Source organism: Pogoniulus pusillus, chromosome 1 (genome assembly GCF_015220805.1).
Source record: "Pogoniulus pusillus isolate bPogPus1 chromosome 1, bPogPus1.pri, whole genome shotgun sequence".
NCBI classification, from domain to species: Eukaryota; Metazoa; Chordata; class Aves; order Piciformes; family Lybiidae; genus Pogoniulus; species Pogoniulus pusillus.
In genome coordinates this window covers 16,817,825-16,830,291 of record NC_087264.1, presented here as the reverse complement: position 1 = coordinate 16,830,291, position 12,467 = coordinate 16,817,825, and positions in this window count along the sequence as shown.

The following is a 12,467-nucleotide window of genomic DNA, read 5'->3' as shown; positions in this document are numbered from 1 at the left end:
TGCTACTAGTTTCAACACCTATCTGGCAACCGCTCCTGATCTGCTCCTTTACTATGGAAGTGTTTTTTAAATCATTGTGCACCTGAGTATGCCTGTAATTCCTATCCATTGCTGCCTACTCGGTTATCTAGATACAAAATTCCCTTGTTACTGGTGAAATGTGGAGAAACATGTGAGTATTAAGGAAAAATAAGAATCAGAGGAAGAGAACAAGTGAAAAAATTGTATTCTTTCTCTCATTCCTGACATACAAACTGATACAAACTGTCTAATCACACGAGAGATGCTAAACTCTTTCTGCTTCAATACTGGATTAGATCAGAATATAGTCTTTCATTTTAAACAACCATTCATGTGACACATCTGACAGATATATTCCTTCTCTGTGTGTACTCCTATTTTGGTCATAGGGGAGTGAGGTCATTAGTGCAGGCTTGGGTCTCTCTTTCCAAATTTTGTGTCAGCAGGAATGCATCCCTTTGTATGGCAAACAGATCTGTGGCCAGAGGAATGCTCAGTAAAGAGCCTGGATTGTGACATCTTGGCCATTTCCAGTAACTGTGGCCACTTCCATGTTTGTGCACTGCTTTCTCTTTTGCAGATTAGTTCAAGAATGTATTGGGATGATTTGTGGTGTCTAGAGTGTCTAATCTGTCAGAAAAGAGTTTTTCCAATTAAAAATTGCAGTAATGACTAGAAAGGCAACTCCTAATAGCCTTCACCCAATGTTCCTACCTGAAGCAGAACAGCTTCAGGGAAGATCACATGAGTTAGCTGCTCACCCACCGTCAATGTCAAATGCACTCTGAAACATGTTTATGGCAGAGCACATGAGATGTTTCTTGGCTTTCCCTCACATTGTATCAGCACTCTGATTGGCAAGATCTGATGAAAAAGAGCCAAATTGTCCTTTCGTGGCTTTGCTTTGTGAGATCTGAATAAATCAGGACTTCCAGGCTAGGATGATATAGCAAATTCAATTTGCAAATCCCTTTGGCCCGTGTTGGTGGAAATAAACAGCTCGTTTCCATCAGTTCCAGTTACATGGTTGTAAGCATTAGTAATGATACAAATTAAGATAGATGGTTGGGATACTTCTCCTTTTTAATGAAACAGACTTCTAGGTAGGAAAGAGATATTTGATATAATATCTCTTCTTCTAGGTAGGAAAGAGCTATTTGAGATAACTATTCAAAGCAGGGTTGTACTCTGCAGTGTCACTATAAGGTGTACTCACGATTTGCTATTCAATATTTCTTGAAATTAAGTTCTGCTGCCATTTGAGTCCTCAGAAACCTTGAAAATGGATGTGCTTCATGACTCATTAGCTGAATGCCATACAAGTAAAGACAACCAAGTGCCTACAGTACATTTTAAGAGATCTGATTTATCGGGGTTTGAGTAGAATTGAGCAGAATTGATCAGTCTGAAAAATAAGGAGAACAGGCAGGGTAAGGCTAAGGTCACTCTCATAAGAAGCACAGCTGCAGGGAAGTGGTCTTGGGGAGGCTAGCAGAGAAGCTGAGAAAGTTAGCTGCTCTCTGTAGCTGAGCTGTGTGAGGGGGCCTTGAAGGGAGGCAGGCTGGTCAGCCCTGGAATGAAGCAAGTGTTGCTGTTAGTGGAGCCTATCAAAATTATGCACATATGTACTGAAATCCACTATGTCAGTATCACTCTTAGCTTCAATAAACAGATTGACCTTCTGTGTATCCTATTGGTATAAGCTCATGTCTTTCCAGTCTCCCACATGGCCTTTGAGCAACCCAGGACTCATCCTCATGCTGTTTCTTGCTGCTTTAAAAAATGATGACTTCAAACACATGTTACGTAGAAGGACAAAGCTGAATGCTGATGAAGCTAGTTTTCTTGGACACGGTATGCATGTGTCCACATCAAACAGAGAGCAAAGTCCACAGGGCCCAGCTAATCAGCAGTGGGGAGTGTTGTGTCCCAAAGAGTATGCAACTCCTAAGCAAATGTTTATTGTAAGTGAGGTTTTTGTGCCAAGAGCAGCTACTCTAAGCTATGTGCTACCAGAGATGGAGATAACTGCTCATCTGCAGATACCGAATTTTACCCTATGCTAAACTCTGAATATCAGGGTCAGGACTAAAGGAGAACAACTTATGCTCAGCCATACTACTCAGTTTACTGAACTGCACCTAAGTGGGACCATCTCATCTCTTATTTCTACAGAGTAGAGACCCCACTAGTCACTATTCAGAAACCAGTGGGTCCTCTCATCCTCATTAATAAAGCAGATACCTCATTCATTCCTGCAAGAATGGTAAATTTTAGCTGCCTATTGGATGGCAATCCTGTAATCTTTCAGACACAGTGTCTTCTCACAACCTAATAATTCTCTTTGTGTCTCTGTTAAGGATCACCTAATATACAAAGATCTGAAAATTACTTTATGTGGAATTCAGCACTGGAAAAGGCTGTATGAAATATACGTGCTGTCACTGTGAGTACCTGAACACAATGCTGAACAAATCTAACTGCTGGAACATATATAAACAGTAAACCAAGTCCCAATCTCTCAACCAATAATTAATCACACAAGACAGCTAGCCAATAGCATTAGCTAGTAACAAATCAAGGCAGTCTCAAATAGTAAGTCTCAGCTTCTTGCAAAGATGTATTTTGATTTCCTAGGACTCTTCCAAAGGAAGCTAGGTGCTGTGAAGCTGGCTTACAGGTGTCCATAGCTGAATGGACTACTTAGATTTATGGTTTGATCAGCCAGCTAGGAGAATGCCTGTTCAGTCCCCCTGTGCTTTTGCTGCAAGTTGCAAACCAGCACAATTCCCTGGATCCTGAAGAGCCAAGGAGTTGCGTAAATAAAACATGTAACTAGAATTGTGTGAGCACAGCAGTTCCCAGTTCCCAGCAGTGCTGCCTTCAGTGCATGGCTTGGTTATGCAGCTAGATTCCCAGCAAAGTATCTACAGCCAGATATGCTTTCTTAGCTTACTGCTAGCTAATGAAACAACTTCAAAAGTACCTCCTGAGGCATGTTACGGACTGCCTTGGAGCTATAGTTTCCTGGCTGCGCAGCTCAGATGCCTGCTGATAAACCAAGTGGACTTGAGTTCTGTGAAAAGCAGAGCAGGAGGGGTAATTAGCATGCAACTCATGTTTTCTCCCCAAATGAACTTAGCATCAGCTGAGAAACAATCCCAAGTTCAGAGCCCTTCTTTGAGCCTTGGTCTAGTCACATCGGAAGAGGAGGCCTGGGCAGTGGAGTCCTCTTCAGCTGCATGTCCAGCAGGTAGGTAGCTACAAGGCTATCTGCAGCTGCAAGTAGCTGCAGATAACTGCACCTCTAGGTATCTGTGGGCCAGCTGCAGGGTAGCAGCAGAGAGACTTAATGCTGTAAAGAAGAGTTGTACACAGGGACTGAGGTTAATTCCAAATTCCTTGCATGGCTCTGAGGTGAACCGAAGTGTGATTCAGTACAGTGAGAAAACTGTGGCAGAGTCACAAATGCAGCTACTTTTGCTTTTCAGACATTCATCTGCACTACTCCTTTGTTGAAAGTCAGGGTGAACCGACTGGGAAACTTTCAAAATCTGCCTCTTTGTTTTAATTAGCAGGCTTCTCATGTGGTGGTGGCTTGAAGAAGAGATCTATTCTCCTGCCAGGGGGGGTCAGCAGAGACAACAGCCGGTCCACCTCAGGACCTGCTTCTGAAGAGACTAACCTGCTGATCTTACCGGTCCTACCTGTCCATTTATGATGTAGATGGAGATGAACGAAACCTCTAAGTTAGGAGCTTGTTACTCTATAGTGTCTTTAATAAAGTGATGTGAACAGTTTTAGCGGTAAACCTAACCATTTCAAACTATGACTATGGAAGGTGCAATGATGAACAGTATCATCAAATTACCTGTAAGGTGTGTATACCTATGATTCTCACTGAATCTAGATAGAACAAGGATTTACCTGTCAGTCCAGCAAGATACAGCATGAGTTCAGTTCCTGACCACCATTAGAATCATGGGTTTAGGATAACAAATATCATATTCCAAGGTTTTTTAATGTATTCTTTTTTTTTTTTTCTTTTAACAGTTACTTATGTAAAAAGCAGTGAGGAACACAACTTGATTACAAAGATATGTGCAAAATGCTTGTGTATTTTCATATTGAAAAGCCTTGAAGAGAGTATTTCAGCTCTAAAGCCTCAGTAAATATATGATCCCTGGCCTGTATCAGGAACAGTGTGGCCAGTAGGACAAGGGAGGTTATTCTTCCCCTGTACTCAGCACTGGTCAGGCCACACCTTGAGTACTGCATCCAGTTCTGAGCTCCTCAAGTCAAGAGAGATGTTGAGGTGCTGGAAGGTGTCCAGGGAAAGGCAACGAAGCTGGTGAGGGGCCTGGAACACAAACCCTATGAGGAGAAGCTGAGGGAGCTGGGGTTGTTTAGCCTGGAGAAGAGGAGGCTCAGGGGTGACCTCACTGCTGTCTACAACTACCTGAAGGGAGGCTGCAGCCAGGTGGGGGGTTGGTCTCTTCTCCTAGACAACCAGCAACAGAACGATGGAACACAGTCTCAAGTTGTGCTGGGGGAAGTACAGGCTGGATGTCGGGAGGAAGTTCTTGCCAGAGAGAGTGATTGGCATTGGAATGGGCTGCCCAGGGAGGTGGTGGAGTCACCATCCCTGGAGGTGTTCATGAGAAGACTGGCTGAGGCACTTAGTGCCATGGTGTAGTTGACTGGCTAGGGCTGGGGTGCTAGGTTGGACTGGATGATCTTGGAGGTCTCTTCCAACCTGGTTGATTCTATGATTCTATGCCCATGCCACTTGCAAGATGCCCCTTTAGTCAAGATATCCTCTTCTGCGCTTTGTTCTATGCTTGCACTTCACACAGCATCAGGTAACTGAATAGGTGAACTAGAGGAGAACTGGAGTAGATGATCTCCAGAGGTCCCTGCCATCACCTACTGTGTTGTGTTTCTGTGATAAAAGCTAAAAATAATAATCCTGGATGCTGTAAATCAATCTCTGAGGAAGGTCCTTTACTTTTCACTCCTTTCTTTATTCTTTTTTTTTAATTGCAGAAATATAGTTGTTGCAGTGCTTCTAGAGGTGTTATGGTGGAAATCTGAGATGTATTTGTTGATTCACTCATAACAAACAGTTTCAGGTCCACTTAAAGTGAAGAATTCTCACAAGAAATGTCAGCTACACAGAGGGCATGAAAGGTATGAAGAATGGGATGGAAAGGAAACAGCTTTAGCTAGAGCATACTTTGTTTATGGAGCCATCGATTTCTGATGCTCATTGTAAACTTACCTCTTTCCCATCCCTTTCCTCCCGACTGAAACGGTTTACTGCTGAAATAGTTTCTGGTTCATGCCAGCCTTAGATTTCTGGATGCTGAAACATGTGGCTATTCCCAGAAAGGTGAAGTAGTGAGGTGTTTTGACAGCTCTATAACTTCACCCTCTGAGGCTATAGTCCTAAAGCAGTTCTCAGAAAAAAGCATTCTGTGAATCTTTGTCTGGAAGAAAGTTGTAGCCTGGAACAAAGTAAACTTCCACATACACAGAAGGAAAGGTTCAAACAAGAAAAGTAAAGGAGTGAAGGGCAACAGCACTTCTAGTGGTTGACTTGCCTCTGTGCATCAACATCTATCTGTCGTAGTACTGGATTTTCTTTGTGTGTATTTTCCTAATTGGAAGGAAATGTCATGCTATGTCTAAGACAGACATGACTAAAACATGTTATGTTTGAAGAGAAGAAATACAACTCTTTGACAAGCCTTTGAAGGAGTCAAATAATCACAGACCTTCCACTCTTCGTCACAGACAATTTTTCTCCTAGCCGAAGGAGAGAGCACAAGCCAGAAACCTAATATGTAGCAGAATTACTGTGCTAACATTAAAGCTTTGTATTAAAAAGGCTTGGAAACATTTGTGTGAAATGAATTCACTTTTTTTTTCATGCTGGCTTTTGTAGTCTCTTAGCAGCCAGTTGTACAACTAAATACACTCCATTTCAGAAAACATATTTTAGATTCATTTCAATTGAACTGTTGGTGCCTTCAGAGCCCCGGTTTTGAGCCTCAGACATACTCCATGTAGGTGGTTATGCTGCTGGTAACTCCATTTGACACATGTCAGCAACATACACATGGTATTTAGAATTACTAAGAGAGCAGGAGAGCACTGCCTTGAGCAATACATCTTTCAAATGGGCTTCCTGAGCTTAGGTGTTAGTGTGATTAGCAGGTGATGGATGCTGGCTGCGCGGATCTTAGCCACAGTACTTCTGTAGCTGCCTCATTCCTGATGACAATTGAAGCTAGGTTTTCAGCCCTGAATAATCACAAAGCTCTTGAAGAGCTGAGAAACTCATATCCTATTGCCCAGGAATATCTGTTAATTACTAATTGTGTGATAATTGCTGGGCTGATTACATAATGAAACACATGACAACTGATTTTGAGAACCTGGACACCCCAGCTGCCTGGTCCATGAGTGGCACTGTTTTCACAGACTCCCACAGAACCACAGAATGGTAGGAGTTGGAAGTAACCTATGGGGATCATCCAGTGCAATGCCTCTGTTGAAGTAAGTTTGCTTAGAGCAGGTTGCACAAGAACCATCCAGAATGGTTTTGAAAGTTTCCAGAGGAATCTCCACAACTTCTCTGGGCAGTCTGTTCCAGTGCTCTGTCACCCTCACAGTAATGCTTTTCCTTATATTCAGGTGGAACTCCCTGTATTCTAGTTTGTGCCCATTGCCTCTTGTCCAACTACTAGGGACATGAAGAGTCTGGTCCCATCTTCTTGACACCTGCCCTTTAGATATTTAGAGGCATTGATAAGACCTCTCAGTCTCCTCTAACTGAAAGAGTACCAGGTCTCTCAGCCTCTTCTTATAAGAAAACGACTCCTGTTCCTTGATCAATCTTTGTAGCACGTCACTGAAGAGTCTCCAGCAGTTCCTTGTCTGTTATGAACTGGGGATCACAGAACTGGACACAGCATTCCAGGTGTGGTCTCACTAGAGCAGAGTGGAGGGAGAGGAGAATCTCCCTCAACCTGCTGATCACACTCTGCTAAATGCACCCTGGGATCCCACTGACCTTCTTGGCCACAAGGACACATAGCTGGCTCATGGAGAACTTGTCCAGTAGCACTCCCAGGTCCTTCTCTGCAGAGCTGCTTTCCAGCAAGTGAATCCCTAACCTGTACTGATATATGGGTTTATTTCTTCCCAATTGCCCTTGTTACCTTGAGGTTCCTCTCTGCCCAGCTCTCCAGCCTGAAGGGATAACTATTTTCCTATTAAGGTAATGCTAATGCTGTGGATGTGCTGATCAATGATGAGCACCAGGAAAGGCATGCTGTCATTAAGGAGAGACTCTTATCCTACCATATGTAAAATATTGCGGGGTCAGTGCCCACCAGAACTTTTCAAATCATGCTAAAATTACCTTGTTGTTATACCCTAAGTGTAACATACAGAAAGAACAGTGCCATACAGTACAAGAACATCGGAGGTTATTCAGCAAAAAGATAATGTTACAAAATGTGATTATTTAGTTGTTACATATTAGAAAACAAATTAAAAGGTGTCTGCTTTGCCAAGAATTAGCAAGGATTGTTAACTACAGCTTGATGAGGATTTGAGCTATGCACCTTAGCTGTGTTAGGAATTTTTCTCATTAAACATCCTGTGCTTTCAACCATTGTTGAAATATGGGTTCTTATTTGTGCTTATATTTAACATAGAGTGAGTAGGTCTTTTCAGCAGAACATGCAATCTGCTTTTCAGCCCATGGCCTCTAAGGCTGCTGCATGTGTTGCAGGTTGCACGCCTCTAGTTTCTTCTTAGCAGATGCAACACTGACAATAGACCTGCACTTTGGCACTGACCATTGACCGTTTGAAATATGTTATTTTATTAGATTTAATTCAAGCTTATAATTTCACTTTCTGCCCCAGCAGGCATACACACTTCGCTTCTTTTTACTTCTTCCTTCTTTTATGATCTTTAGTGCTACTCAAAATGGCTGCTAGTTTTCTTCAGATGTCTTTTGAACGTGATATGCTTTGTAGGTAATCATTAAATCTATCTCCACTATGGATTAATCCTGGCTTCTGAGATCCTTATTTATCATTTTAGACTATTCTTTTTTTAACTTCTGTAGCTAACTCCTTCCAAGTCGTGACAGCATATACACAGTTTACTGCTATTTACACAGTCCTTGTTTTACTTTCTTCCTTATGGAATCATAGAATCAGTCGGGGTAGGAAGGGACCACAAGGATCAGCCAGTTCCAACCCTCCTGCCATGGGCAGGGACATCCTACGCTAGATAAGGCAGGCCAGAGCCCCATCCAGCCTGGCTTTAAACACCTCCAGGGATGGAGCCTCAATGACCTCCCTGGGCAACCCATTCCAGGCTCTCACCACTCTCATGATCAACAACTCATGTTCATTCTGAATCTCCCCATCTCCAGCTTTGCTCCATTCCCCCTAGTCCTGTCACTACCTGATAGCCTAAAAAAACCCCTCCCCAGCTTTTCTGTAGGCCCCCTTCAGATACTAGAAGGTAACCTGGGAGCCTCCTCTTCTCCAGACTGAACAGCCCTAACTCTTTCAGTCTGTCCTCATAGGAGAGCTGCTCCAGCCCTCTGATCATCCCAGTGGCCCTTCTCTTGACACACTCCAGCATGTCCACATCTCTCTTGTAATAAGGGCTTCAGAACTGGATGGAGTACTCCAGGTGGGGTTTTAGCAGAGCAGAATAGAGTGGGAGAATCACCTCCCTCAACCTGCTGGCCACACTTCTGATGCAGCCCAGGATCTGGTTGGCTCTCTGAGCTGCAATGCGCACTGCTGGCTCACATTGAGCATCTCATCCACCAGCTCCCCAAGTCCCTTTCCTCAGGGTTGCTCTCCAGCCAGCAACAGAGACATGCTTACTGTGTGCTGTTCTAAAGCTTCTACTGTATTGGCAATTCTTCTTGTAGCGCCATTAACCTGAAATAGCTTTTATAGAAGATTACTTTTCACTGTAACATCACAAATTTCTCTTTCAGTCCACATAGGCAGTGCTGGTTGCAGGCACTCCTACATCAGATTTGTATATAGGCTTTGGTGCAGGCTGGGCTAGAAAGTATCCTTTTCATTTTGACCCTTGGGTGATTTACCAAGCCAATTCCATCCTCTACCAATGTCACTGCATTGAGGTGACGCACCACAGTACTTACACACAACAGCAGAATCTCTCGACTAGCTGAGAGGAAAGTCTTTGCACTGTTGCACTAAGGTTTCTCTCTAAATTCACAGTCAGTGAGCAAACAAACAAGGAAACAAAAAGCAAGGATCCAGAAAAGAAGCAGCAACCGCCCCCCCAACAGACTGAAAGAAGCAACACTGTCCTGAGCAAACTGTGACTGCACTGTATTTGTCACAACCTTAAAGCTGACATGTTTCAGGGAGTCATGCAATCCTTCTGTACTCATTATTTGCCACAGAAATTTGCTGTCTGCTGCACTTTGCCAGGGATGGGTGTTCCCTGGTATTTTGTCAAAATAGAAAGAAAACCAAGGCAAGACACAAGTGTGTAATCTCTAATCTCATTTGAAGATGACTCCCTACCAGCATAGTATTTTTTGATTACCCAGTTCTTAATCCAGATCAATTTTTCTCCACCCACCTTCAGATGAGTTAAGCAACAAGGTTACCTCTCAAAGAGAGATCTGATTGGCAGAATGGTTGTTTTCCTGCTTACAGACAGAGACTATTGATCTGAGGTCTGTAAGGTACAACAAACATAAAGTCTCTTAGTATTTGCCTAGGGAGTAATTTGTCATGGCATAGATGGACTTTGACATTCTGTCCTGAAATAGCCCTGAGATTTGCCAACGACTTTTACTGCAGAATCAGTTTATCTGTGGTGCTCCAAGACAAAGTCCTTATAGATTTAGAGGCATGAAGCCAACTGTTTGTTACTAAATGCTGAACAGACTGAACATGTGTGCTAGTTTGAAGCAGGCTAGAATGTTTTGGTGAGAAGAACTAGATTGCAGGCTGTAAAAGGAAAACAATGGTGATGTCTGCTTCACTCATAGGCTTAGTGAGATGTATAGGAACAAGAAACAAAAACATTAATCACTCTCACTGGGGCTGCTGGCTGAGCTGCATCTCTCTAACCTCACCCTCCATTTTGGGATAACCCACTTTGCTTCCTAACCCCCCTGGCCAAACCTCCATTCTTCCTTGGGACTGGGGTAAGGTTGAGAGGGGCAGGGGGAAGGTGAAAGGGTGGTTGAGAGCCCCTCCTGGGGACTCAGGTTTCTGGGAGGGGAGTTGTGTTTCTGTATTACCTTTTTACCTTGTCTATTTCTGTCTATAACTGTATATACTGTAAATAGCTGCTTGTATATTGTGCCAGCTGTAAATATAAGCTTCATTCATATTTCCAGAGCCAGCTGAGACTAGTCTGGGTGATTTCCAAAGTGTGGGGGTCAGGGAACATCCAAACCATCACAACATGGTTTTAAGTAAGAAACTTTTACCACTGCTTTACATGATTTTGAGGAGGACTTTGATGGTAAATGCCAGGTGTTACATGGCTGACAGACATGGAAAGGTTCTTCTATTCCTGGTTGATATGCTTACTTAGATCTAGAATATTCTAACATTGATACATTAATTAAATATAAAAGGAAATAATTATCTCCAAAGCAACCAAAATAATTATGTTTCAGAAATATTTACCATAGTTTCTATTTTTTGTTGTACATTTACAGGACTAAAGTCTAAAATGATTTTGTATTTACATTTTACTTCTTTTTATTTTTATATTTATATTTTACTTATTTTTTTCCTACTGCTTTGAGGCATCCTGCAGCAAACAATTTCATCAGCATGTAATTTCATTGGCTTTCTGTACTTTAGTATGACATGGTATAGAATATTGTTGTAAAAAAATAAAAGAAAAAAGTTTTAATGTGTTTTTCTGCTGAGTTCCTTTCATTACTGTACAACTGTCCAATGTAGGCAGTATGTCAACTGAGCCACTGGGCAACAATACAACAGTAATAAGTTAGATTCAAAACCCTTGAAGTGAAAGGCTACAAAAGGCAAGTCACTATGTTTTCACTCTGTGACACTAACTCACTGTTAACATTAAGAAAAGTGATTGCTCAGCTATTATCTGTGTTTTGTATGTGTGTCTATGATAGCTTAAAGAAGGTTAACAGTGCCTAGGAAAACACTACTGTTCCTACTGAGGAAACATACACCCTATGCAGTTATAACTTTTCATTCCTCTTGTTTTCTACCAAAATCTGAGAAGTCTCCTAGCTGGAAAGTGTGATAGAGAAGGCAGTGTCAACAGAAGAAAAGAGTGACAACAAATCCATTAAAAGGAATGTGGCGCAATGTCACAGACTGTGAACCATAATTTTATCTCAGAGCAGTCCCGTTCAGCATCTTTATTGATGATCTGGATGAGGGGATTGAGTCCAGCATCAGTAAGTTTGCAGATGACACCAAGCTGGGAGCAGGTGTTGATCTGTTGGAGGATAGGAGAGCCCTGCAGAGGGACCTGGACAGGCTGGATGGGTGGGCAGAGGCCAATGGGATGAGATTGAACAAGGCCAAGTGCAGGGTTCTGCACTTTGGCCACAACAACCCCAAGCAGTGCTACAGGCTGGGGACTGAGTGGCTGAGAGCAGCCAGGCAGAAAGGGACCTGGGGGTACTGGTGGATAGTAGGCTGGAGATGAGCCAGCAGTGTGCCCAGGTGGCCAAGAGAGCCAGTGGCATCCTGGCCTCTATCAGGAATAGTGTGGCCAGCAGGATGATTCTTCCCCTGTAGTCAACACTGGTCAGGCCACACCTTGAGTCTGTGTCCAGTTCTGGGCCACTCAATTCAGGAGAGATGTTGAGGTGCTGGAAGGTGTCCAGAGAAGGGTGACAAAGCTGGTGATAGGCCTGGAACACAAACCCTATGAGGAGAGGCTGAGGGAGATGGGACTGTTTAGCCTGGAGAAGAGGAGTCTCAGAGAAGACCTCATTGCTGTCTACAACTACCTGAGGGGACATTGTAGCCAGGTGGGGGGTTGGCCTCTTCTGCCAGACAACCAGCAATAAAATAAGGGGACACAGTCTCAAGTTGTGCCAGAGAAGGTCTAGGCTGGATGTTAGGAGGAAGTTCTTCACAGAGAGAGTGATTGGCATTGGAATGGGCTGCCCAGGGAGGTGGTGGAGTCACCGTCCCTGGAGGTGTTCAAGCAAAGCCTGGCTGAGGCACTTAGTGCCATGGTCTAGTTGACTGGCTAGGGCTGGGTGCTAGGTTGGACTGGATGATCTTGGAGGTCTCTTCCAACCTGGTTGATTCTATGATCTTCTGATATCCCAGCCACTGGTCCTACAGCCTCACACCATATACCATACTTGGTTAAAACAGATTAATTGAGGGCAATTCACTCCAATA